Here is a 26,459-nt window from a genome sequence, read left to right on the forward strand (position 1 = left end):
GTAAATTTTTCTTATACAAGAATATTTATATTTAAGCGCACCGTGCAGTAATAATAATAATAATAATAATAATAATAATAATAATAATAATAATAATAATAATAATAATAATAATAGCTGTTTTTAAGGCATTTAATTTATATAGAGTCTTCTGTGTACAAATTAAATTAAGATAATTTAAATGCCGTAGAAATAACTATTAAGTTCAACGCTACTGCACTCAGAGAAGGTCTCCTACTACTACTACTACTACTACTACTACTACTACTACTACTACTACTACTACTACTAATAATAATAATAATAATAATAATAATAATAATAATAATAATAATAATAATAATAATTTGTTACGAACTGAAATACACCACTATCAGAAGTGACAAGTTAAAAATCAATATAATGAAATGAACATCCACTTTGCAACTTCCGCTTCGCAAATGAGGTAATGGAACTGCATACGAGATCATCCCCCAGTGTAAAACGCAGATGTCTCCGCGGGATGCATTATCGGCGGTGCCACCGGAATGCTCTTTGGAGTGCCAGCGCTCGTTTGCCGGTGACTCTCGGAGTGTCTCTCATTATATCCAAGCCTTGTCTCAGCAGGCAGGCGCGAGTGGCATTGGGCTTGGCAGCGGAGAGTGAGTTGTGGGTTTTGGATTTGGGTGTTTTGCGGAAATGTCGAATTACTTGATTTTTTCTTTTTCCATTCTGTTTATAGTGAGGAATTGAATGATGTACTTTAGTGTGTTGGTAGAGGGCTTGTTTGTACGAACAAAATGTATATTATTTTTCACTCTTATTTAGTATTTATTTAACTTTTCTGGTATCGGTACAAGCGAAAATGACGAATTTCGTGATTTTTGGTTCTGTTTTTAGTAAGGAACTGAATGTGCTTTAGTATGTTAGTAGAGGGTTTCTTTATACGAACAGAAGGTAAATTATTTCTCCTTATTTAGTATTTGTTTAACTTTTCTGGCGTCGGTACAAACGAAAATGACGAATTACTTGATGTTTTGTTTTGTTTATTGTAAGGAACTGAATAATGTACTTTATTATGTTGGTAGAGGACGTGTTTATACGAACAGAAGGTAAATTATTTCTCCTTATTTAGTATTTGTCTAACTTTTCTGGCGTCGGTACAAACGAAAATGACGAATTACTTGATTTTTCTGGTTTGTTTTGTTTATAGTAAGGAACTGAATGATGTACTTGAGTGTGTTAGTAGAGGGTTTATTTATACAAACAGAAGGTAAATTATTTCTCACTCTTATTAATATTTGTTTAACTTTTCTGGCGTCTGTACGAGCGAAAATGACGAATTACGAGATTTTTGGTTTTGTTTTTGGTGAGGAACTGAATGATGTACTTTAGTATATTGGTAGAGGGTCTGATCATAGAAACAGAAGGTAAAGTATTTCTCACTCTTATTTAGTATTTGTTTAACTTTTCTGGCGTTGGTACAAATGGTTTAATTATCAATAATGTTACCATTAATATGGCATTTTGTTGATGAATAATACCATGGGCTTTTTCTTCCGATGTCGCAGTTCTGACAATATAAGCAGATTTATTGCTTGTCTTTATTAACTCAGACAAGGAGGTGGGTTTTTTTTATCATTTTGTTTGTTTGTTTGTTTGTCTGCTGGTTAGTAGGTTTGGTTTAGCAGGATTGTACAAAAATGCATCTGATGGCGGAGTGTATGCATTAGGTAACATTACCTTATTAATTAATCAGTATTGCTTTCACCGCTGATTCATTTTACATTAGCGTGATATATAATCCAAAAGTAGTCGTAAAGGAATCCAAGAAATATGCCATTCTATTATTTGAATAATTTCTGGACATGTTTCTCCTTTCAAGTATAATACGTGTCTCCACCTCCCTTTTGTGTAGCGACAAAAATTGTAAGCTTGGAAAGGATTCTTTTAAGTGGCTCTACAATAGTAACAAAGGGTTGTTTTAAAAATTCACGGGACGAAAGAGAATGGGTGTGGGTTTTTTCAGTTTTTTTATGGTTCCTTCCCATTGTTTTATTCCATTGGACAGTATGTGTGCAAGGGGATATATTGTATTCAGATTTTACATATATATATATATATATATATATATATATATATATATATATATATATATATATACTGTATTAATCTTCAAGGACAGGAATTGCGGAAAGAGAAATATTGCAGAAATTAGGAAAGGTAGCTTTTAAAACTGTCAGAAATTTGAGGAATATGTAGTCAGTATGCAGGTATGAAGATGACATCAAAAGACACCGCTTTCGGTACTTTCCTTTGATTAAAAAAAAGATTACTTTCCTTTGATAAAAAAAAAGATTACTTTTGCAACGGCCCTTCATATTACTAATAAAATGATGACAAAAACGCCCTCACTATTATCCTTCTCGTATTCGCCATTACCAGCGAGTAGTCATTTCCCTATTTTTCTCTCCCCACTGTGCTCTCTCTCACCTTCCACAAACCCCTTCCCCCTCTTTCCCCTATTTTCCTGTCATTATATCTGTCCCACTGTGATAAGTGATGTTGCGGGCATTATAACTTTGTTACACGGATGACCTCCCATTGGTGTGCGTTGCTTAATGTTCATTTCTCTCTCTTTTTTTTGTATCGTGGGGGAGGGTTGTTACATTAGCCGAGGTAGGCTCGGTCTCTCTGTCATAATCAGTGACAGAAAGGGGGAGCCAAAAGTTGGCATATGTGTGTGTGTGTGTGTATGTATGAGAGAGAGAGAGCAGCCCTACGATATGTGTGGAGAGGCTTTGAAAGGTTTCATTTAATAAGGACGAGGTAGAATTACGGTGATGTCGAGGTTCCCTGAAATATTCGCAGGTTTACTGTAAGCAATTTTAATTATTTCTTTTGTTTTTCATGGAAACGTCCTTTTGCTAGACGTTGCAACAGGAAGGAATTTTCATTTTGAAAGACATGGAGCTTTTGGACAACATGGAATTATACCTTAGAGAAGAGATTATCGATTGGCTGGTGTGTAAACGAAGTGAGATGGAATGGGATACGGATGGATGATTAATATTTAAATTATTACCGTAGGTCTCTCTCTCTCTCTCTCTCTCTCTCTCTCTCTCTCTCTCTCTCTCTCTCTCTCTCTCTCTCTCTCTCTCTCTCTCTCTCTCTCTCAGGATGGTGGCTATTCTTGATTGTATATATATATATATATATATATATATATATATATATATATATATATATATATATATATATATATATGTGTGTGTGTATATATATATATATATACAGTATATATATGTGTGTATATATATATATATATATATATATATATATATATATATATATATATATATATATATATGTATATGTAGGCTATATGTATATGTATATGTATGTAGTACGAATCAAGTGTGAACACCTGTGGAAGAAATACACTTGCACTGTTACTCATAACCTCACTGCATTCACGAAAGTTCTTATATTTCGTACTGTTTATTCACTGCTTTGTATACACTTGTCTGTATAGGAAACACTTTCTTTACCAGTAAATGATATTGGACTAAACTACATTCAAGAAAAAAACTGTTCTTGATCCAGCCGTGACTTGCCAACGCCCAGTTCTCAGTGGCACCTTGTTAAGTAGGTGGCCTCTGTAATTATCATTTCAAACGACCATGTAATTCGGGGCACATCTGTGATGCAGTTTGTTTGATGCTGACTCATCCTTTTTCGTCATATTTGTGTTACTTTGAAGGTCCTAAATGTTTTTTTTTTTTTATTCATTTATTTGTTTTTTATCATGCCAAGGTGGAATTTACTATTTTTGCTTTCATCAGGCTGGGCTAGAATTATTATCCCATGTTTTTTTTAAAGTTCATCAAGTTAGCGTTAGTAGAATATTGGGTTGTCAGTCATACTTTTTTGTAAAACAAAAAAGGTAGCTAACTCTTATGTATAGTGCAATTTTCCCCTTGTAATACAGTGTTAGGAATCTTATGTCATTTTATACACGTACAGTATTATTTTTTTCATTCCTTATTCTATTTGAAGAGTCTTGATCAGTATATTGAACCTTTTCATTAGTTCTCTAGGCTTAGCATTCATCTTAGATCCTGACGAATCATATCTAAGCTCTGGATTATGCATATAAAAATACCCGTAGAATAAAGATAAAACCAGAGGTAAAGATATCTAACCTTTAACCAAACCACCAAATTTTGGGGCTAAATACCCAAGTCACTTTACATCTGTTGGTGCAGAGAAGAACAACTGCCTGTGTATGATTGTTGTTCTTTTGCCCTCATTTGTTGTCTATACCAACAGTCGATTATTGGTTATGCCTTAAGTAGAACTAGTGGTTGCCTTTATTGGAATCTCATGTTACTGTGTTTGTACGGCGTTATTGATTTATCTTGTAAGGCATTATGTACTTTCTTCTTCGAAGAATGACATAATAAAAGCTAGAATTCGTATTTGTAAGTGTAATTAGTATTCATGGGCTCATTAGTGATTATATTGCCCATCAAAGGAATGTTAACTACGTCGAAGGCGAACTGGTTCTCTTTGGGGGGGTCTGTGTTTGGACTTAGACGTGGAACTAAAGTTTTCTTACGGCTTTTTAATGCGAGTGATAATTTTACAGACTTGGAAAACTTTATTAGTAATTGTATTCTGCTTCCAAAAATGTTTAGCCCTTCTTGCATGTTTGTGTTCCATTTCAAATGCAGAAACGGCATTAAGACTGAGCTGACGTGAGCAAATCATTTATATTGTCGGGATGATAATGGAACTAAACTCTCGTATTTAAGGGGATAAACCAAATCCCACGTGTAAATCACAAACAGGGCTGCCAATTTCGACTCAGATTGGCGTCGTCCCTCACCATCCGTTGCGGCAAATTGGGCGAAATTGCAGCCGTATTGTTGATTAAGTGAAACGCTCCTGATTATTGCCGAGTTAATTTATGCTTAGGTAGTTACACGTATGCTTTCTGTTTTTGAACCTTATTTGTGGATAATTACGCCCGGAAAATGCCCCGTCTGCGTTATGGGTGTAATTGCTGTGTCATTACAGGACGTAATGACGAGATGTGAAATTAAAATAAATCTTGAGCTAGTTCGTTTATTTGACACTTAACGAGCTTTACTGTATTATAAATATTGTGTTAAGTGTTAGTGTTTACATGTTCATCGTTTATTCTTATTTGTGTATACAGTACGGAAAATTAATGGGTATTTTGTGCATTAGTGTTCACCTTTGGAAAGTTTAATTTTCAGTTTTAATTGAGCCTTTAATCTCCATTGAATTTTGAGAACGTGACGCCGTAACTCTCTCTCTCTCTCTCTCTCTCTCTCTCTCTCTCTCTCTCTCTCTCTCTCTCTCAGTTACTCATTGGTCGGGTGGGTACCGTTCTCAGCTAGCACTCTGCTGGCCCCGCGTTCGATTCTCCGACCGGCCAATGAAGAATTAAGAGGAATTTATTTCTGGTGATAGAAATTCATTTGTCGCTATAATGTGGTTCGGATTCCACAATCAGCTGTAGGTCCCGTTGCTAGGTAACCAATTGGTTCTTAGCCACGTAAAATAAATCTAATCCTTCGGGCCAGCCCTAGGAGAGCTGTTAATCAGCACAGTGGTCTGGTTAAACTAAGGTATACTCTCTCTCTCTCTCTCTCTCTCTCTCTCTCTCTCTCTCTCTCTCTCTCTCGCCTGAAGTATGTGGGTAACAGCAGACGAGGGAAATAGCAGCCCGCAGTTGGGGTCTACAAAGGATTCATTAGCAGCACACTCTCCTCCTCCTCCTCCTTCGCATTGCTTTTGTTTACCCCCATCGGTTCCGTATTGATTATCTGCAGGTGTTTCCCGATCATTAGGCGTTCATTATCTGCCTTTGTGTTTATCTCCTACCAAGACACGACATCTGCCACTCTGCTTGTTTTTGCTGATAGGCCACCGCGACTTGGGAATCTTGTTACATAACGAGGGATTTTGTGGGTATTTACGGTTTCGCGTGATTTTGAGTGGCAGACTCGCTCATCTTATTCGTGCGTGGGTTTGTGGTTATTATTTCGAAGTTGAATTGTGTTGATATGTGTTTTTATGTATTTGTGTCATTTGGACGTATCGTATTTTTGTGAGGGAATGCATTGTTTTATATATATTTCCTTTGTTTATTCAGTGAATTGCCGGATTTAGATTCTCTAATTTTTTTTTTTTTTTTTTTTTCCGTTTCCGCTCACCGACCTCACCAGCTCGTTGGGAGTTCTACCACACTTTCCCACTTTCATCTCGCCGACAAATCTTCTCGCTGTCTTTTGTGTGTGTTCATACTCCCCTTCATGCTCGGCTTCCTGTAGTATAATAATAATAATAATAGCGTGGGAATGATAATGAGAAAACCCTTCTCTCCATATACCTATAGATATAGAGGTAAGACACAGGTTTATTTACTAAAGTTACCAAATTTCAGTCGGCAAGGTTATCACACTAGTTACCAGAAATCTGAAGTGATGTGAAAAGTTGACTTTGTAAACTAAAAAAAATTCACTATTAGGAATAACCAAAAGGCTTTCATATTATCTCGAAGCCTCCTGGTTTTAATGGAGCTCACTGTGAATGAGTGACGGAAAGCTTTTCCGGTCGTGTGAGTTCATTCATTTTCGTGTTGAGTTCTTGTTGAATCGGCTGAAATTCGCACGAATATATCCGGTCTCAGTCATGCTAGGTTTCGTTGTTCTCAGACGAGCGTCTCTTTAGTTAATACAGCCTTTTGACTGCAATTAGGCGTAGTCTTTTATATTTTGTTTTCGAATATACAGTACAGTTATTTTGACAGCGTTTCTTGGGTGATAGATAACTGCGGTACCCGTAATGTATTCTTCATATATACTCCTCTTGGCTACAAAAATGGATCCTTTTCTGTGAATAAAGCATAAGTGTGCTGGTCCTCATTCTTCAATATTTTGTACAGAATAAAGTGTTGATTAAGGTTCAAGGAATCGAGCTGTAATCCATACATATAGAAACACATTCTTTCCCTTCAAAGGAAAACGGAATTCGTTTAATTTACAACAAAACTCAAACACCTCAGGGCCATACATAGGAGGACCACAAATATTATACAAACATGTTTTAAAAAATATTATGGAACTGCCTGCGAGGGATACAGGATTAAATTTAAATATTCGAGAATTCATCTATTTATTTATTTATTTATTTATTTTTTTTGGTAAAGAAGCTTTGGTTGCCCTGCAATATCCGGTTCCTTTTGAGGTCGTGGCCATCTCTCTTTCACTTGTGTATCACACACACACACACACACACACGTGTGTGTGTTTATACATTATATTATATATATATATATATATATATATATATATATATATATATATATATATATATATATATATATGTGTGTATGTACAGTATGTATGTTTGTAGATATATGATTATCCTTATATACTGTATATACACACACATTTTTGTCTCACTTATAGTTGAGGGTAGAAAATGGGATTGACATTGATTCTTTCTGACTTTTTCTTTTTCGTCGGCATTTTTCATTCATACCTCGATATTGTATCTTGGAACTTGTAAGTCCAGTATTTCCACCTGCAGGTCATTCGGGTACAGAAAATTTTCACCAGACGAACCAGTTTCTCCTTTGAGTCGAGCCAAATATTGATTTGGCCACGTAAAAAGTCTTATGCCCCTTGAATTGGACGGGTTTAAAGTGGCAACTTTTTTTTTTTTTTTTTTTTTTTTTTTTTTTTTTTACTAAAGTTGACCGATCTAGACAATTTTTGGAAAGGTATTAGAAGTATGGATTCCCATTGTAATCGCTTGTTTATTTTTGTATGGATTTGTGGCTGTATGTACAAGCATTTTATAATGTGTATGTATTGTATATATATGTAAACTGGAAATATAGGGAAATTGCTGAGTATCGAATGCTGTACTCCTCCGGCGCCATCTCTACCATAAATAGGAAAATATGCATATCTTGAAAAATGTATGTATATATATATATATATATATATATATATATATATATATATATATATATATATATATATATATACTGTGACTTCATAATTTCAAATGTTTTATCTGTCTGATATATATATATATATATATATATATATATATATATATATATATATATATATATATATATATATATATACATATACTGTGACTTCATAATTTCAAATGTTTTATCTGTCTGATATATATATATATATATATATATATATATATATATATATATATATATATATATATATATATATATATATACTGTGACTTCATAATTTCAAATGTGAAATAATGCCTTAGTTTTTAGGAGTTTTGCATCTCCTTTATTGTTTTTATGCCTTTATTAATTTTTGAGACCTCTCATTTGCTGTCGAGTTAGCTCCCGGATATTCTTGCTTTCTTTTTATCCTTTTGCATTTTAATTTTCCTTCACGCTCGACCTCAGTAATAACATTTCCCGTCGGATTCCACGTTAAAAAAAAATATAAATTGAATTCATGATACTCTCATGTGGAAAAGATTTTCGGAAAATCGGTCGCCATTTTCGAGCCAAAGTATGAATAAGATTTCATCATGCTAAAAAAAATGTTATATTCCTTTAGCTATTGGAAGTCAGAATTACTTTTTTCATTTAAGGTTTTATCATGCTAAAAAAAAAAGTTATATTCCTTTAGCTATTGGAAGCCAGAATTACTTTTTCATTTAAGTTAATTTCGCTCGGAAAACTCGTTGGAAATGCCTTTGCCATCAGAAGACCTACTCATGCTATGCCTGAGTTGTGCTTTTATGTACTGCTTTTTCTTGACGTCATTAAAAAAGCCTCGTAGTGCTTGGTACTGACAGGTGGCGTTTTGCTTACCTCTTCAGCGTCCTTCTTCTTACCTAAATGGGATTAAAGAATGTATATATATATATATAATATATATATATATATATATATATATATATATATATATATATATATATAATATATATATATATATGTATACATGTGTATATGCATGTATGTATGTATATAGTGTGTGTGTGTTTTTCTTGCTTTGTGAATTTTCTCGAGAAGAGACGAAACGTTGTATTTAATAAGACGCCCATCAACATGAATTTTTAGGTGCATGAGAAACACAGGAAGATATCACACACATACACACACACACACACACACTTGTCTTTTCTGTGTAGATTCAGCTGGGTTAAGGGACAAGTCCATACGTGTACTGACTTTCTTTTGTACTAATTTCCATTCATCAATTTTTTTTATCGAAATATTTAAGAAACACAAGCTTTGCACACTTTTCCCTTTTTAAATTTAAACATGACGTACAGTTATGTATATATAAAACGTTCCCGGCGAAACCTGAGTGATTTCAGGCTGGTGGAAATCTTTCATAAAATCCCCCCACCGCAGCAGCTACCGTTCCGGAAGAAAGTGATGGGACTGCGCGTGTCATTAAGGGTCACTGTGGTGTACTTTGTGCCGGGGTTATGGACCCACTTGACACCCTTCCCCCCTTCCGTATTTCTTCCCCCTCCATACCCTTTCCCCAACACATTCCACTTGACCACGGCTGTGTCAATACCGAGGAATAGGTCAGAGGACTTTCTTTCCCCCCCCTCACCTTTGCCTCGAGAGTCACTTGATAGGTTGGCCCTCCCAGCCGTCCTAGCTCGTACTTCAAGTCGAGGAGGAGGAGGAGGAGGAGTCGGTGGCGGCACCTTATCAGGGGTCCTCGAGGTAGGGTTTTGGGAACTGTGTTGGTAAATAGGCTGTTGCGGGAGGGAATGAGGGAAGTAGAGGCAATTTTTTATTTTGCATTTTATTTACCTGTTGTTACAGGGCTACGGAATGCTTCCGGCATCTAGGAAGGACAAGGCTGAATGGTTTAAGTTTGGGCAGTGCTGAGTTTGTGATTTTATTTAATGGCAGTGTGAGCTGGACACTTTTAATTTGGGCATTTTCATTTTATAACGTCCAGTTATTTTGGGTTTGGAGGTTTTAACTGGGGTATCTTTAACGTCGTCTGGCGAGACATTTTATGGCTGTTTTAGATTAATTTATTTATATTTGCAGTTTAGTTTAGTTTCGAAGTGGTGAAATAGTTTCGATTAAATAAATATCTTATATTTAGATTTCACAGAGAGAGAGAGAGAGAGAGAGAGAGAGAGAGAGAGAGAGAGAGAGAGAGAGAGAGAGAGAGAGAGAGATTTAACCTCTTGTCCATAGTCCTTATCCTGTATCCCTCTGCCCCGCCTCGTGTTGACGGCAGATATTTCTCAATCACTCATCATAAGCATCATGTTACTGCTTAGCTTCTCTCACGCCTTCCCCTCTTCTCTCTCCTCCTCCTCTTTCGTAAGCATCTTCTTCTCATCCTCTTCCTCGACTCATTTCCTCGATGGTCAAGTGGAAGATTGGACGGTAATTGCCATGCTTCCCGCAAACCATTTCACACTAGGTAATGGGATTCTATGGAGATAAACAGTGAAGTTTGTGTCTTTTCTTAGTGATGGCTTATTCCTGTGTTCATTTGCTGATGGCGTTACTTTTATTTTCCTCAAGGAGAAGTATTTTTGTTGGATTATTATGAATTCGTTGCAGAAAACACCATATAATGGGAAAATGGCTTTTAGATTGTATTTTGTACTTCGTAGATTTGATGCTACTCTTATTGAATAATATTATATTTGTCATTTGCCTTATGCTACGTCCACTTGCCTATTTAAATTGAATATAATCATCATGGTTCTTCGATGTTATTTTGTAGTATCTGTCTGGTGTAGTTTCGTATCGCAAAAATTCTCGTGAGAATGATTTCCGGAATGAAGAATACTGTGTTGGTTATTAAGGAAAAATCTCCTTCCAATAAGAGAAATGACTAATCTACGCATAGTTATGTAAAGGGTTAGAAAACCTCTCTCTCTCTCTCTCTCTCTCTCTCTCTCTCTCTCTCTCTCTCTCTCTCTCTCTCTCTCTCTCTCGTCGAACCGGACGAGGAGGGATGAAAGAGCTTATTCCCTAAACTCCAATATGCATATTTATTTTAGCTGTGAATTATGTAACTTTTTGTTAGTCGACTGTTGTGAGCTAATACGAAGAGAGAGAGAGAGAGAGAGAGAGAAAGAGGAGACGTTAGTGTTCATTTCTCCGTCAAAATGTATGCCATCAGAACGTGAGGGCCTTGACGAGGTAATCCTCACCTCATCACGGTACAGTATTGAGAATAATCACAGCTGCCGACCATGAGTGCCAACACTTGTGACTCAGTGACTACCCAGTATCCGACCCATTTCAAACAGACGTACACTCTTTCTCTCTCTCTCTCTCTCTCTCTCTCTCTCTCTCTCTCTCTCTCTCTCTCTCTTGCTAGTGAGTCAGTCCTCATTCATTTGGTAAAATAAATTTCTCTCTCTCTCTCTCTCTCTCTCTCTCTCTTGTTAGTGAAGTTAGTCCTCATTCATTAGATGCCATAAATCACTATCTCTCTCTCTCTCTCTCTCTCTCTCTCTCTCTCTCTCTCTCTCTCTCTCTCTCTCGTTAGTGAGTCAGTACTCATTCATTAGATATCCTAACTCTCTCTCTCTCTCTCTCTCTCTCTCTCCAAAACTGATACAAGTCTATCTCTCTCTCGTCAGTGAGTCATTCCTCATTCATTAAATATCCTAACTCTCTCTCTCTCTCTCTCTCTCTCTCTCTCTCTCTCTCTCTCTCTCTCTTCCCCGGATATCGTCTTATCCAAATGCCACCTCGTCCCATCCCATTCCATCCCAAACCCTCACAAATCCCCTTCGTCATCCTGCCTCCTCACCTTCCCCTTCCCCTTCCCCTCGTTTCCCCAATTTCCTTCCGGGAACTTCTCTTGGTCAATAAAAGTTTTATGACCAGCCTAGGCTGGACGTGATGACGTTGTACATGGTAACGAGTTTTGTTTTTATGTTTATCCTCCTGTACTTGCAAAGTTTTTTATTTTTTTATTTTTGGTAGACTTGGTATTATTATTATTATTATTATTATTATTATTATTATTATTATTATTATTATTATTATTATTTGGAAGGAGTCGCTCTTGTAGGGCGGTGCTATTAAAAACAATTGCTGTTTCAACGGCATTTAATTTGTAGAGAGTCTTCTCTGTTCTTCTTATTATATCCTTCTCCCCTATTATTATTATTATTATTATTATTATTATTATTATTATTATTATTATTATTATTATTATTATTATTATTATTATTATATTTCACTTTCTTTATTGCTAGATCTTGTACTTTCTTTTTCTGTCTGTAGGCAGATTAATAATGATATATTATTCACAGGATAGTCTTTCATAAGAAATTATATGTGGTGTCTAAAAATTAAGTGTTTTTTCATTTTTACATGAGGGTTTTTTTTTCCAAAGTTCACTCTTTCTTCAAATTTTTTTTATATGAATTTTTTATTCACTTGTAACAACGTGTTAATTTTATGAAAAAGTAGAATATAGAAGGGGGTAGTAACAGGTGATAATAGTTAAGTAATGAGCAAGTTATATCTATTCTGCACTTGTGTTGCCTGCACAAGCGAATACAATTTCCAAAATTGCAGGCTACGTCACAAAAGCAATTCAGACCTGCATCCCTGCACGGCAGCTTTTGGTTTACCAACGCGTAAATACTTTGGCCATTTGTCAGATTTCCCAGCTGAGTTTCGAATGTAACCACAAATCCAGTATTTAGTGGGTTATCCTTACCTTATCATGTTCGTAAGTGGTTTCGTTTCATTCCTCGGATAACCAAGGATTTTGTTACATTGACGTGGCCATTCTCTCTCTCTCTCTCTCTCTCTCTCTCTCTCTCTCTCTCTCTCTCTCTCTCTCTCTCTGTTTGTGAAGCCTAAGCCACGTCAGTTAGCTGTAAATCTTTAGTCAGTGTTTCTAGTCATTGGTAGGATTGTCAGAACTATGGTGCTCGTTCTGTTCTGAATAATCGTACAGTGAACAAACTGAAATCTTTTCCGCTTGGTTTCCTCTAAAATGATTTAATGCACTGTGCAATATTATTGTTAATATTGTTAGAATGTATACATTTTTTCCTTCATTCTTTTATTTATGCATTGTTTTGCTAGAGCTTCAACTGCTGACATACCAAATTTTGGTATTTATATTATCCTCACGCTTGAATTTCAAGATATATGACTATTCCAAGGAATTTTTTTTATTGATATTTGTAAAATTACACTGAAAATTTTTCGAAACATTTCACTTCATTGACTGATAATACAGAAGATACGGATGTTGTTTTCAAATAAAAGGGGCTGGTTCCCTCTCAGGTCATTGCGGGCTAACTTGAGTGACATCCACGACAGTGCATTTTCAGAATTGTCACCTATGAAATGTATTTTAAACACCAAATTTATTTTCAGTTGCTAAGAAATTACCTTCATTTTAGTGTAAGTGTTGAGTGGTTTATCTTTTTCCATATGGGTGTTTAAAACTTGTATGGGGTTGATTGATTGATTTAGGCCTATTTGGTATTAAATTATCTCATGGCTAACAACAGGGTCATCGACAGCAAAAAAGCATATTAGTAACATAGGTTTTTCTTCATAAAAGCTATAAAATGGTAACAAATATAAAACTCAAAAGTTATGAAACAAATTGAAAGTCATAAAAGCTGTCAAGACTATATACAGTCACTTAAGTTTGCCAATAAAAATAGATCATACCTTGTTAAGGAGTCCTGGTTCTTTTATAAACTTAAAATTCCATATTGTGAACATGCTAGCGACGGCTGCAATGACGTTTCTCTTATTTTTGTATTATAATTTTTTATGTGTTAGGTTCTTTGTTTTTGTGTATATGTAGTCTTTTAATTACACCATAGCATAGGAGCGTAATGGCCCTAATTGGTTGTTGTGTTATCTCCACTTCACGGTATCTGCGCAGGTTCCTTTTATATTTACGAAAATGCCTTTGCGTGCGCGTCTTATTATTAGAGCTGTATGAAAATGGCCTTTGTGTATGCGTTTTATTATCGGAGCTCATATAAACCGTATTATGCTGATGTGTATGATACTTATACCATTGTCCTTCTCGTAATTGGCCATAAGGAACGATCATTGTGAAATAATTTGACTTTCGTAAGCAAAATTGATTGACAACTTCGTCGCCATTTTAACGCTAAGCCTCTGGCGCACGTAACCAAATATGTCTCATATATTGTGAGAAATTAATACAAAGGGTTAGGGGGGCTCCCCCTGTTGTTGTGCTTTGTAATTAAATCCCTGTGTAGCCCTTAAGGGGGAAAAATGCTGTCGATGGGTCACGGTTCTTGAATTTCGCGGACATTTTTCTTACGCCGTTTCCCGTATGACATAAAGAACCGCCCGGTTAAGACCTAATGTTATATCCTCCATAATCATTGTTATATCTGCGGCACTACCTGTTGTTCTAGTTAGACGACAGCTTTGTAGTTGGTTTCTTAATTTAAAGGTAGGATATTTCCCACATTATCTATGACCACCGTCGCTGCGTTTCAGATGTCAGGAAACCCGTCATTCATTGTTTCAATTAACATATGGAAAAAGACACATTAAGAAATTGTAACCCATGTAAACCACTTCTGTGAATATCTGGCTGAGTTATGTAGATTATCGCTATTTATTGATTTATTTATATATGTGTTTCTTATTTATTTATTTATTTATTTTTTCATTTATTATTGGACTTATAAATCGGTTTTAATACCTTTTCCATATTAAATACACTTTCTTTATGACTCTTCTTTGTTCAGGTGAATTCAGTAATCTTGGATTATCTCGGCAAGGCTTTCAAATGATGACTGAGATTCCTACAACCACTTGATTTTTTTTATTTATTTATTTTTTTTTTGTCGATATTCTGACAGCCACTTTTAATTCTTTGTTATTTTTGTCGATGTTCTGCTCAGAAGAATCAGCTGTTTTTAGTTTTGAATCCAGAAGTTCAGTGTCTGATTAATCTTTGCTGTTTTCCTGAATGATTCCAAGGTAGATAGCTAACTCCTCTCTCTCTCTCTCTCTCTCTCTCTCTCTCTCTCTCTCTCTCTCTCTCTCTCTCTCTCTCTCTTCCCCATCCTTTGTCTTGTTTTAAGGGACTAATTGAACGTAGCCAAAGCTTTTATCCTCTGTGTGTGCCAGCGAATGTATACATACAAAATAGCATTAAGGCGGGTAATGTTCCTATTTGTCATACAAAGTCGTTTTATATGTCACCAGCCACGCTGGGCTTTTTTTGCCATGCTTTAGGTTCCTTATTTTGTAGCATTAGGCAGCCAGGCTTTCAGCACTTGGTAACGTCGTTTTAGACCTATTTTTGTATGGATCTCTCTCTCTCTCTCTCTCTCTCTCTCTCATACAACACCTAATGATGCATTTTATTCTTATGCATACGTGATGGAATTTATTACACAGCTGATATATGGTGCAAGTGAACGAGGATATTTTTACCTGATAGATATTTCACCTCTCTAAAAAATACAAGACCTTAATGATACATTTTATTGTTATTCATTTCAAAAGGAATTTATTACACAGTTACTATGTCATGCAAGTGAATCAGGACTTTTTCACCAAAGAAATAATTTAGCTCATCCAAATTTTTCAATGATAAATCTCTCGTTTCCCTCTAATATTACTAACTGTACGTTTTCCCCCTTCCCATCCATTATTTCCTGCAAAAAAAAAAAGAAAAAAAAAAGCGATTTTTTTTTTCTTTTCTTTTTTTGGCCGACATCCACCGGTCGTGCAATGTATTATTGAATGCGACTGGGTTGACGTAATTGATAATGATACCTGAATGATACCTAGTGTGATAGAGCGTGTAATGGAGGAAATTTGATTCACGCTGAAAGGGGGCCATTGTCAGTCGATCGCTTACCTGAGTGTGTTTGGAGAAGCTGTTTGTTCGTGTGTAATGTGTGTAGTGTAAGTATGCGCTTGTGTTTACTTATAATTTGTGGTTGGATGAGGTCTGCAGCTAGCATGAATGTTGCTGTAGAAATGTTTCTGTCGCTTAGCATCTCTATGCACATGTGCAGGCATTATGTTTTCATATTTTTAATGCAGGAGGCGAGTACGTTTGTATGGATACACAGTATATATATGCACAGGGTATGTGTGTGTGTGTGTATATATATATATATATATATATATATATATATATATATATATATATATATATATATATATATATATATATATATATATAAATGTGTATGTATATGTGTATTTATTTATGTGCTTTTATTTCGTAATTTTGAGCGTTAAAATATTACTATTTTGAGTGATGGCATTATCGTCCTTCACTCAAATGATATCCAACTTTACGGATTGTCAGTATGGACAGTTGTGGTGTTATTTATCAGTGGTGGAATGATGGGTTAAATTAATTATCTTCTGTGTGAAGGAAGCACTTATCAAGAATAAAAGATTTGTTTTTCCTGATGCTAGTCTTGAGTTGATAATATAAGTTCGCTCAACAAGTATCAGCGAAGTATTAGATCACAGATTCATTCTCTCTCTCTCTCTCTCTCTCTCTCTCTCTCTCTCTCTCTCTCTCTCTCTCTCTCTCTCTCTCTCTCTCTCTCTTCCTTCCTTCCCCATTTTCCATCGTCAGATGACTAACAGCTAGTTTCAGCTATATCACAAAATGGGTGTGTAGGGGTCGGTGTCCCCTTACCGACGGGGGGGAGGGAGATTTTAGGCGTTTGGGCGTGAGACAGCTCTCACAATAGACCGACCTGGCCCTTAGGTCATTTTCCCCCCTCATGTTGAGGATGAGGACGGAAAGGAGGAGGAGGAGGAGGAGGAGTAAGAAGAGGACAAAGAAAAGAAGGCATCCAAATTGCAATAAAGGGGAGGAGGGAATGAAGTCGAACCAATAGAGAGGGGGAGGGGGTCCCCGTGTGAGATATAGGGATGGGAGGCACAGTTTATTGGGCTCTTTTCCTTATTCATTTTTCCCTGAGTGAGGTTGTTCCTCTCTTCCTCCTCTCTCATTTGTTTTTCCTTCCCTTCTGCTGTGATTACTTTCTTCGCTCTGTCCTTCGGACCTTAGTATCAATGTAGACATTTTTATTGGGAATTGTTACAAAAGGCCTTAGTGTCCATGTTCTTCCAATGAAGGAAGGTCACGATCATCATCTCTTGTTTTTTTGGGCCCACCTCAGTTATTTTTTTAATTTAACAGATTAATCCACATTGAAACAATCTCCCCCCCCCCCACGTCCAAAAAATCCTCCAGGAATCTTGCAAGACTCAGACCTACATCGATGAGAACTGTGAGAAGGGAGGCTGGAGCCGGGAGAAGAGTGGATATATATGTGAAATAAAGCACAGGAATGACACGAGGGGCGAGTCACAGGGCGTTGGAGACAGGTATTATATTATGTACAGACTAATACACACACAAACAAAGCCACTCCAACATCTTCTAAAAACATAACAGACACCTCACACGTCTCGACTGTCGACCTAACCGCGCAACGTCTCCTCGCTGCTGGGAGGAAGGGCGCTGGAGACTGGTACAATACATGTACATACACTACCGGGGTCTAATCGATGACAGGCAGGGCAGCCGATCGAGACTACGGTCTGCCCCAAAGCCAAATCAAAATCCTTCAAAAAGAAGGCGTCGTGCTTACCCCATACAAATGGGAAAAAAGCACGTTAAAAGATGATGATTACTTACATATATACTCGTATGTGTGTTTGTGATTTGCGCGTTTGCCACATAAGGTGCTCCGTTGCAATAAGCATTTCTCCCTCCCTGTCTGTCTGTCTGCCTGTCTGTGTCTCCGAGGTTCTGAAATAATCCATAGCAAATTTGTCCTTCAAGTGAGAAAATTTCTTAAGTAAACTTTCATTCGTGACGTAATGAGGAGAGCGTGTTTTCGAGTCATTTTTTTTTTCTGTTTTTGTCTATTTTCTTGGGTTTAGTGGCTGTAAAAAGCTTTCCATATAAAAGTGTCTTGATGTGTTTGTGTTCTTGGATGTAAGTCTGATTTGGACGTTTTTTCCCCCACTAACTCAGGAGTTGGAGAAAGTTAGGAAGAATTTTCTTCCCCTTTGTTAGAGGAACGAGAGAGAGAGAGAGAGAGAGAGAGAGAGAGAGAGAGAGAGAGAGAGAGTGATTATTTTTAAGAGATAATCTTCCCCTTTATTAGAGAGAGAGAGAGAGAGATGGACTGATTATTTTTAAGAGATAGTCTTCCCCTTCATTAGAGAGAGAGAGAGAGAGAGAGAGAGAGAGAGAGAGAGAGAAATGGGAGCCATTTTCCTTTTTCAGTTTAAATTTTTTTTCGGCGATTGCCTGAAATGGGCAGGTGTTTTGGGAATTTTAGGGGATCAGACTCATAGTTTCACGGCTATTTTTATAAACCTTTTAAAGGCTTTTGAAAACAGCCACCAAATGGTACGGCTTCTGAAATCCATTTCTGAATCGGGATGATCATACGTATTGTATGTTAAGTCTCCGTAAGACCCAGATGTTTCCTGTAAGCTTTCAGAGTTGAATTAGGTATTTGTTCAACAGTATAAATTTCCTAGTGAAAAAAGAATATTACCCCTGTTTACTAGAGAAGTTTCATTGTTACAGAATAACAGCCAAAGTTTCCAGATTATCTCTGAACGTAATCAGTCCATCTCTCTCTCTCTCTCTCTCTCTCTCTCTCTCTCTCTCTCTCTCTCTCTCTCTCTCTCTCTCTCTCTCCATATTGGTGTTCCCGACGGATTATTGACTATGGCGACCAAACCAGAATTTACGGTCCTCAGTTGTTGAAGGGAAAGTGGGTTTTATTTGTTGTGAAACAGGAGGAAATGAGTAGGGGAGAGGTGATGAGAGAGAGAGAGAGAGAGAGAGAGAGAGAGAGAGAGAGAGAGAGAGAGAGAGAGAGAGAGAGAGAGAGAAACTGTTGAGGGACCATTGGCCAGAAACTCCTTTACGTTGTATTCCTAAGGGGATTTGATATCGGTTCAGAATTTGCTTTCTCCCCTATGTTGATTTCGGTTTTGAAAGGAACCAGGGTTTTTTTTTCTTTCTTTTTTTTGAAGAATAGAAATGGATTCCTTTCTTCTTCCTTTCTCAACGGTCCTTTCTAATCAAGAGTGCAGAGGAATTTAGTGCTCTCTCTCTCTCTCTCTCTCTCTCTCTCTCTCTCTCTCTCTCTCTCTCTCTCTCTCTCTCTCTCTCTCTCTCTCTCAAGTTCCAAGGCGTGGCCCTGGAAGGGGAAATAAACGACATCTCCAGTTCCAGTTCTTAAAAAAAAATAAAATAAAAAAGGACGTTTAACTGACTTAAGAGGGAGAATTAGTGTCGTGGAAGTGAGTTATTCCTTAAAGTGGGCGGAAGCAGATGAAGGCGTTTGTGAAACGATATAGATGTTTCTCTCAGATTCCTTTTGCCAACTTATAGAAAACTCTCTCTCTCTCTCTCTCTCTCTCTCTCTCTCTCTCTCTCTCTCTCTCTCTCTCTCTCTCTCTCTCTCTCAGTTTTCAGATTTACTCATTATATCTCACTCTCTGTTACAGTTTTCATATTTCCTTATTTCTCTCTCTCTCTCTCTCTCTCTCTCTCTCTCTCTCTCTCTGTTTTCAGGTTTACTTATTATCTCTCACTCACTGTTGCAGTTTTCAGATTTACTTATTATATTTCTCTCTTTCTCTGTTTTCAGATTTACTCATTATATCTCTGTTACAGTTTTCATATTTCCTTATTCTCTCTCTCTCTCTCTCTCTCTCTCTCTCTCTCTCTCTCTCTCTCTCTCTCTCTCTCTCTCTCTCTCTCTCTCTCGGGGGGAAATGGATGAACGAGCGCTCCGGAGAAATGTCATGAATCAAGTTTGTGTAGGGAGAAAAAAAAATGTGGTGAGTCATCTCCTCATTTCTTGGGAGTGATGTTTTCCTTTTGTAAGAAAGGATAAGACTTAAGCAATTTTGTCGTCGACGGAGATAATTCTACGTGATAATTATATTATTGTTGTTGATTACTTAATTTGCGTTTAATTTAAAAATTTAGGACGGAAACGTGTAGCATTCTCTTTCGTTGACAGGGTGTAATTTGTCTGGTGAATGTTTTGTTTATACATACATATATATATATATATATATATATATATATATATATATATATATATATATATAAACCCTTTTATACTACTGAATTGGGAAGCTCGTTGCAATTCCACTCAAGAATCTTTGAATTGCTCTTCGTACGAGTTTTAAATGCTTTCACTTTTGATCCTCAAATGGTATTGTATTTTGTTCCTTTTAAAATAAGTTAATATGCAATGTTACATTAAAATATTATTAGTGTTGTATGTTGTTGTTATTGCAGATAATAATGTCTTATGTACCTTTAGGTAAATTTCCTAATACGAGAACTCCTCTGAAACCTTTCTTGTCTATTGATATTTATTTTATATATATATATATATATATATATATATATATATATATATATATATATATATATATTAAAATTGAATTTGAATCGGAAGTTGTCGTGATTCTGCCCATAGGAATTTCTGTCGTTGCGTGCTTCAGACATCCTTGATCCATGCGTGGTTAATTTTTCTTTGTGGAAGAATCGTATGAGATTTTGTTTGTTTATTATGGTCATGCAAACTCATGTTTTCATGATATTGCATTTTTGCTTTTTTCTCCCGTTGTGGAGTAAGTCATCAGCGGAAAGCACCCAAGAAAATTTCTGGTCTCGACGGAGAACTCTTTTGTTCGTTGTGAGAGAGAGAGAGAGAGAGAGAGAGAGAGAGAGAGAGAGAGAGAGAGAGAGACTTTCAACTTGCCGATTCGTTTGTTCTTTAAAAAGAACCTTTTGGGTTGTTGTACTCTCTCTCTCTCTCTCTCTCTCTCTCTCTCTCTCTCTCTCTCTCTCTCTCTCTCTCTCTCTCATGAGAATATGTTTGAGAGGCAAAATGGAATTGTAAGAGGAAGTAGCAAAAGTATAGAAGTCGATAAGAAGGAGGGAAGGAAGGCGTAATGAGAGAACCATCAAAAATTTTTGGGACGACGAAAAGGGGGTCTTGGAAAGGACCGGCCTGAGAGGGGAGTCGGTGCGCCTTGGATTGACAGATCGCACACATTGATCCGAGCTGCTTGTCTTTCTTTATTCGGCGTCTTGGACTCTCTCTCTCTCTCTCTCTCTCTCTCTCTCTCTCTCTCTCTCTCTCTCTCTCTCTCTCTCTCTGTAGTGGGAGTTTTCATGTGCCTTTGTGATATTTCTGGTGTTCTTGCTATTTCATTTTAAATTTTCAAAGCTTCGCACTTGTTTCTTTTCAGAGTTTTTTTTTTTTTTCCTGCCTCGTTTCCTTTTAATGTATACTTTTCGGTTCTATTAAGCGTCTCCATTCCTTCCGTGCTCTCTTTCTTGTTTTGTCCGTTATGTGCTTTCGGTTTTTAAGTTGTTGATTGTGTATGGAAAACTTCTTAAGCCTTCATTTCTTAACAGAGAGTTATGTGAAAAAAAAGTAAGCTTGAGATTTCAGAGCGAAACCACGGACTTCATACGCGGACAATGCAATGTAGTGACGGTTACATTAAAATTTGAATCTCGTCCGTATAAGGAGTGTACTCTGTTGTTACATATTAATGTCATCATTTTCTGTATATGTTTTTACATATTAATGTCATAATTTTTTGTATATGTTTTTACGTATTAATGTCATCATTTTCTGTATATGTTTTTACATATTAATGTCATTATTTTCCGTATGTGAAAAGGCAAACATTTGCATTGTGGTTGAAAGATCAAACGTACGTATGGTGTGATGATGTTATTAATTTATAGGGCTGTGCATATTTTACATGAGTAAGGATTAAAAAACTGCATCCTGTGAAAAAAAGGGGGTAAAATGTGTCGGGCATTTGCTTTGTACAAACAATAGAAACCTATTGACTTGAAGAGTCATCCCCTCACAAATGATTTTCTAAGTCGGGTCTTAAAATTATGACCGAAGCATTAAATTTAAACTCTTGAATAGACCGTCACACAAGTGATAATCTCAGAACCTTCCACGTCTATATTGAAATGAGAGAGAGAGAGAGAGATTCTCTTTTTGTGTGTGCGTGTCGGGGGTGAGGGGGAACAGGAACTCTCTTAGACAAAGCAGCAATCTCGGTGTGAAAGGGAGAACGTTTTAACGGGTCAAGTACTGAACGTATCCAATGATAAGTTCCTAATAGGCGCCATAAAACCCGCGCAGGCTTTTCCGTAGGATGAAAGAATCCCTTATGACGCAACAAGTGATCCTTTGGTCTATTGCTCTTGACGTGTTAATGTTTGTGGAATGATGAGAAGTGATAGGGTAAAGAGAGCCCCACAGATAAACCTCCCCACAGCTAGGCAACCCACCACTGGCTTCCCTATCGCCAGTACACAATCCCCTCCCTGTACATACACATTTCGCCGGTACACAACCCCACTACCTATATCATTGCCACCTCCTACCTTACCCCTTTCACCACTACACAATCCCCCACCCTGTCACTTCCCCATCACCAAGGAGGCTTGCCCATCACTTCCCCATTCCACCCCCATTCCATTTACCTCTACACGTCTCTTCCGTCCCATTCTATCCCTCCCCATTCCACTAAAGCACAGCCACCCAAGTCTTGGCCCACCTATACCGACCTACCTACCCACCCACCCACAGCCTTCTCGGACTGTGGTTAGTTGTTTTCCGTTGGGAGATGTGGATTATTAAAGCTTCGAGGTGGAGAAGGCCGGAGGTGTTCGGGGCTGTTTTTGTTTGTGAAAGGTGCCAGTGGTTTCTGCTGTTCGTTATGGCTTGTGGTTTTTTCATGGGCGTTCCCCCCCCCCCCCTCTCTCTCTCTCTCTCTCTCTGGTGATGCTGGTCTTCGTGAAATTTTATAAAATGCCAAGGCTTTAATTCTCTCTCTCTCTCTCTCTCTCTCTCTCTCTCTCTCTCTCTCTCTCTCTCTCTCTCTCTCTGACGATGCTAATCTTCGTGAAGTTTTATGAAATGCCAAGGCTTTAATTCTCTCTCTCTCTCTCTCTCTCTCTCTCTCTCTCTCTCTCTCTCTCTCTCTCTCTCTCTCTCTGGTAAGGAGCAGAGGTACTGACGAAGGCAGGCGAATCACGAAATCATCAGTGAAACTTCCCAGGTCGGAAGTGGAAGTTTGCAAAGATTAAAACTGTTCTTATGATTACTCTCAGAAGTTCTGTAAGTCTGCAGCACACATTTTTTTTGTTCAGTAATCCGTTCGAATTATGGATTTGATTTGTAAAGTGAACCCTACGCACTAAGAACTCTTTCAAAAGTTGTTAATTACCCATCTTCTGATAATTGGAGCTGCAGGAAAAAGGGGCGACCCCATTAATGTTCCCCTCATTTCGCCCATTAATAACGAAAGATTATGTCTTTTAAAGGTGATTTATGAAGCCAAAGTAAATACACTTTATTATGTTTTTTCAAGAGGAGTGTTTTTGATTGCGGACTCGTCCGAAGACAACCACCGGGCCGTTTAACGACCCGATTTTTGTCAGCAACGATGCTCATCGCCTCTCAGATGAGTCATCGACAGACGAGGGAGAAATTCGGGTTCAGATTTATTGAATCAACAACTATAATAATACAGGAAGAAGAAGAAGAAGAAGAAGATGAAAAGGGGAGGAGCGGTTGGGGCATTACACATAGCAAAGGCATTGTTGGGGAGTCTGGAAGGCTCAGAAATAAGTGAGTTAAGTAGGTGTTGGGCAGACCCGCAAAGTTTCCGACTTAGACCTATCGAATAGGAAAGGTCCCGTCTTTCTTCTCTTTCAGTTTTCTGTAAAATAAAACTATTGAGATGGCTTTGGCTGTCCGTCAGCACTTTTTCTGTTCGCCCTCAGACCTTAAAAACTATTGAGGCTGAGGTCTGCAAATTGGTATGTTGATCATCCACCCTCCAATCATCAAACTTACTAAATTGCAGCCCTCTAGACTCAGTACTTTTTATTTTATTTAAGGTTAAAGTTAGCCGTGATCGTGCGGGTGGCAACGCTATAGAACAGGCCACCACTTGGCCGTAGCTGAAAGCTTCATGGTCCGCGGCTCATACAGCATTATACCGAGACACCGAAAGATAGATATATTTTCGGTGACCTTGATTATACGCTGTACAGAAACTCGATTACGACGAAGAAACTGGCGCATTTTTTACTTGTTTATTTTTATAACTGTTCCGGTATAGGGCACTTAATTTCCCATCCCGGTCGCCTTTCCATAAGATATAGATCCCGTAGGGGGTTAGTGCCGTCAGTGCACCTCATGCGGTGCAATGTAGGCATTACTTAAGGTTCTTTGCAGCGTCCCTTCGGCCCCTAGCTGCAACCCTTCCGTTCTTTTTACTGCACCTCCTTTCATATTCCCTTTCTACCATCTTACTTTCCACCCTCTCCTAACATTTGATTCGTAGCGCAACTGCGAGGTTTTCCTCCTGTTACACCTTTCAAACCTTTTGCTGTCAATTTCTGTTTCAGCGCTGAATGACCTCATAGGCCCCAGTGCTTGACCTTTGGCCTAAATTCTATATTCAATGCAATTCATAAGATATAGAATTTTATTTTTCGGGTGTCGCCAATATTGCCGGAACGAGGATCTGAACCCTGGCTTAATTGGCCAAGTTTAAAAGTCGGTCTGAAACATTCATATAGAAATGTTATTGTTTCTGGTTCATTACGAGGCCTTGGAATTTTGCCCTTAATAGCTGTCTGCTCCAGGAGATAAAGCGGTTCATTTAAATTAGTATTTTCATCGTGTTCTCTTGGTTATGTTGTGTATAAATTCTTTCCTAGCTGGTTTAGTCGACAGTGTTGAGAGAATGTTTGATGCCAGTTTACCGAACACATTTCATCAACTTTGTTTTATATGAAAGCAAGTTAACCAATTACTAAAAAAAATGCAGCTTTTTTTTTTTATTTTTCGTAAAAACACCAAGAAATGTGATCTCAAGCCATGATCGTTGACTAGATAGATTTATAGATGGTCGAAATTTAAATATTTTGGGGCAGTTCTTGCAAAAGAAAAGCAAGAGAGAATAACACGAAGTCCATTCAAGAAATTAAGAAATAAAATCGATTCGATCACGAGCTACCTCGAAGAAGAAAATTTTTTTTAATGTAAGATCACTTGGAAAAATGAAACGAGGGAGAATTAATGTGAATAGGATCATGATTTCGTGAGAGAGAGAGAGAGAGAGAGAGAGAGAGAGAGAGAGAGAATAATAGCTCAATTTAGGTGGGGTGAAATGGGAAAAGTCATTCATCAAATAAATGATGTTGTCTCATCTATAGTCTCTCCTCCCCAATCTCGCGTTACAAACGTCCCCAGAAATTGTCGGCTTGGAAAGTCAATATAAAGAGAATTTTACCCTCTTTTATTTCTAGTATTTATCCTTTTTCCATTTCATCTTATTTTGTGTCCCTCCCATCTAAGTGTATCAGGTGTCTGCATTCTTTTCGAATTCTAGTATTCGTATTTTATTTTTATTTTTTTGGTTGTGTTTTCTCATATTTCTCACGTTTGTTGTTCATCCCCTTTCGTGTAAATTCCTGCGTCTGTTTTTCTGGAAAATTTCTCTTTATTTCATGTATGTATCTTATTCATTTCTCTCTCCATGCCCGGTTTTTTTTTTCTATTATTTCCATCGTATATCAGGCCGTTGTTCCAAAGTAACTAAAAAATTCACGGCCACATCTATACTTTCACTGCCTGATGCTGGATGAACCCACTTCGCAGACAACTTCCAAAGGTTTATTGTTGTTGTTGTCAGTTCTGCGACATTTCATCTCATTTTCAATGCGTGTCATTTCCATCTATTTTCTTACATTTACCGATGTATATTTTTTATACTCTGTCTCATTTCCCATATGTCTTGTTATCATTTTACGTCTCACTTCCAGATATTGATTGTGAGGTTATTCCTTGTGTGATGACTACTTCTGGTTTTAGAATATAAGGCTTGAGGCTCTGCAGGTTTTGATCTCTCTCTCTCTCTCTCTCTCTCTCTCTCTCTCTCTCTCTCTCTCTCTCTCTCTCTCAGAGAGAGAGACTGAGAGGGGGAGAAAAACTGATTATATATTTCCATGCCGTGTAAGTATTCTCTTATCGCCGCTTGTCGATTGGCGAAGCAGAGAGCAAGATTCACGCATTAGCCAAACTTTGGCAGTTTCTGCTGTTTTATGAGGTCCACTGGAGTCGATGAGTCAGCCTCTCTCTCTCTCTCTCTCTCTCTCTCTCTCTCTCTCTCTCGCGGATCCAGATAACTCTGCTGCCAGATATGTTCCTTTTACGAGTGACTTTTTGCGGGGGAAATAGGTCTCAAGTGAAGGAACCCACATCAAAAAAGTCTTGGGTCGGAATAGCTTCCTCCAAGGCAGCTGATAAGGCTGTAAATGGACCTGTCT

General features: G+C 37.4%; 1 protein-coding gene across 11 annotated transcripts in view; it reads left to right on the top strand.

Moving 5' to 3' along the window:
• The window catches only part of LOC136838764 (fasciclin-2-like), a 267,449-nt gene that overhangs the window by 61,607 nt on the left and 179,383 nt on the right, over positions 1 to 26,459 (top strand). The window lies entirely within an intron of this gene.

Source organism: Macrobrachium rosenbergii, chromosome 5 (assembly GCF_040412425.1).
Source record: "Macrobrachium rosenbergii isolate ZJJX-2024 chromosome 5, ASM4041242v1, whole genome shotgun sequence".
In the NCBI taxonomy this organism is placed as follows: Eukaryota; Metazoa; Arthropoda; class Malacostraca; order Decapoda; family Palaemonidae; genus Macrobrachium; species Macrobrachium rosenbergii.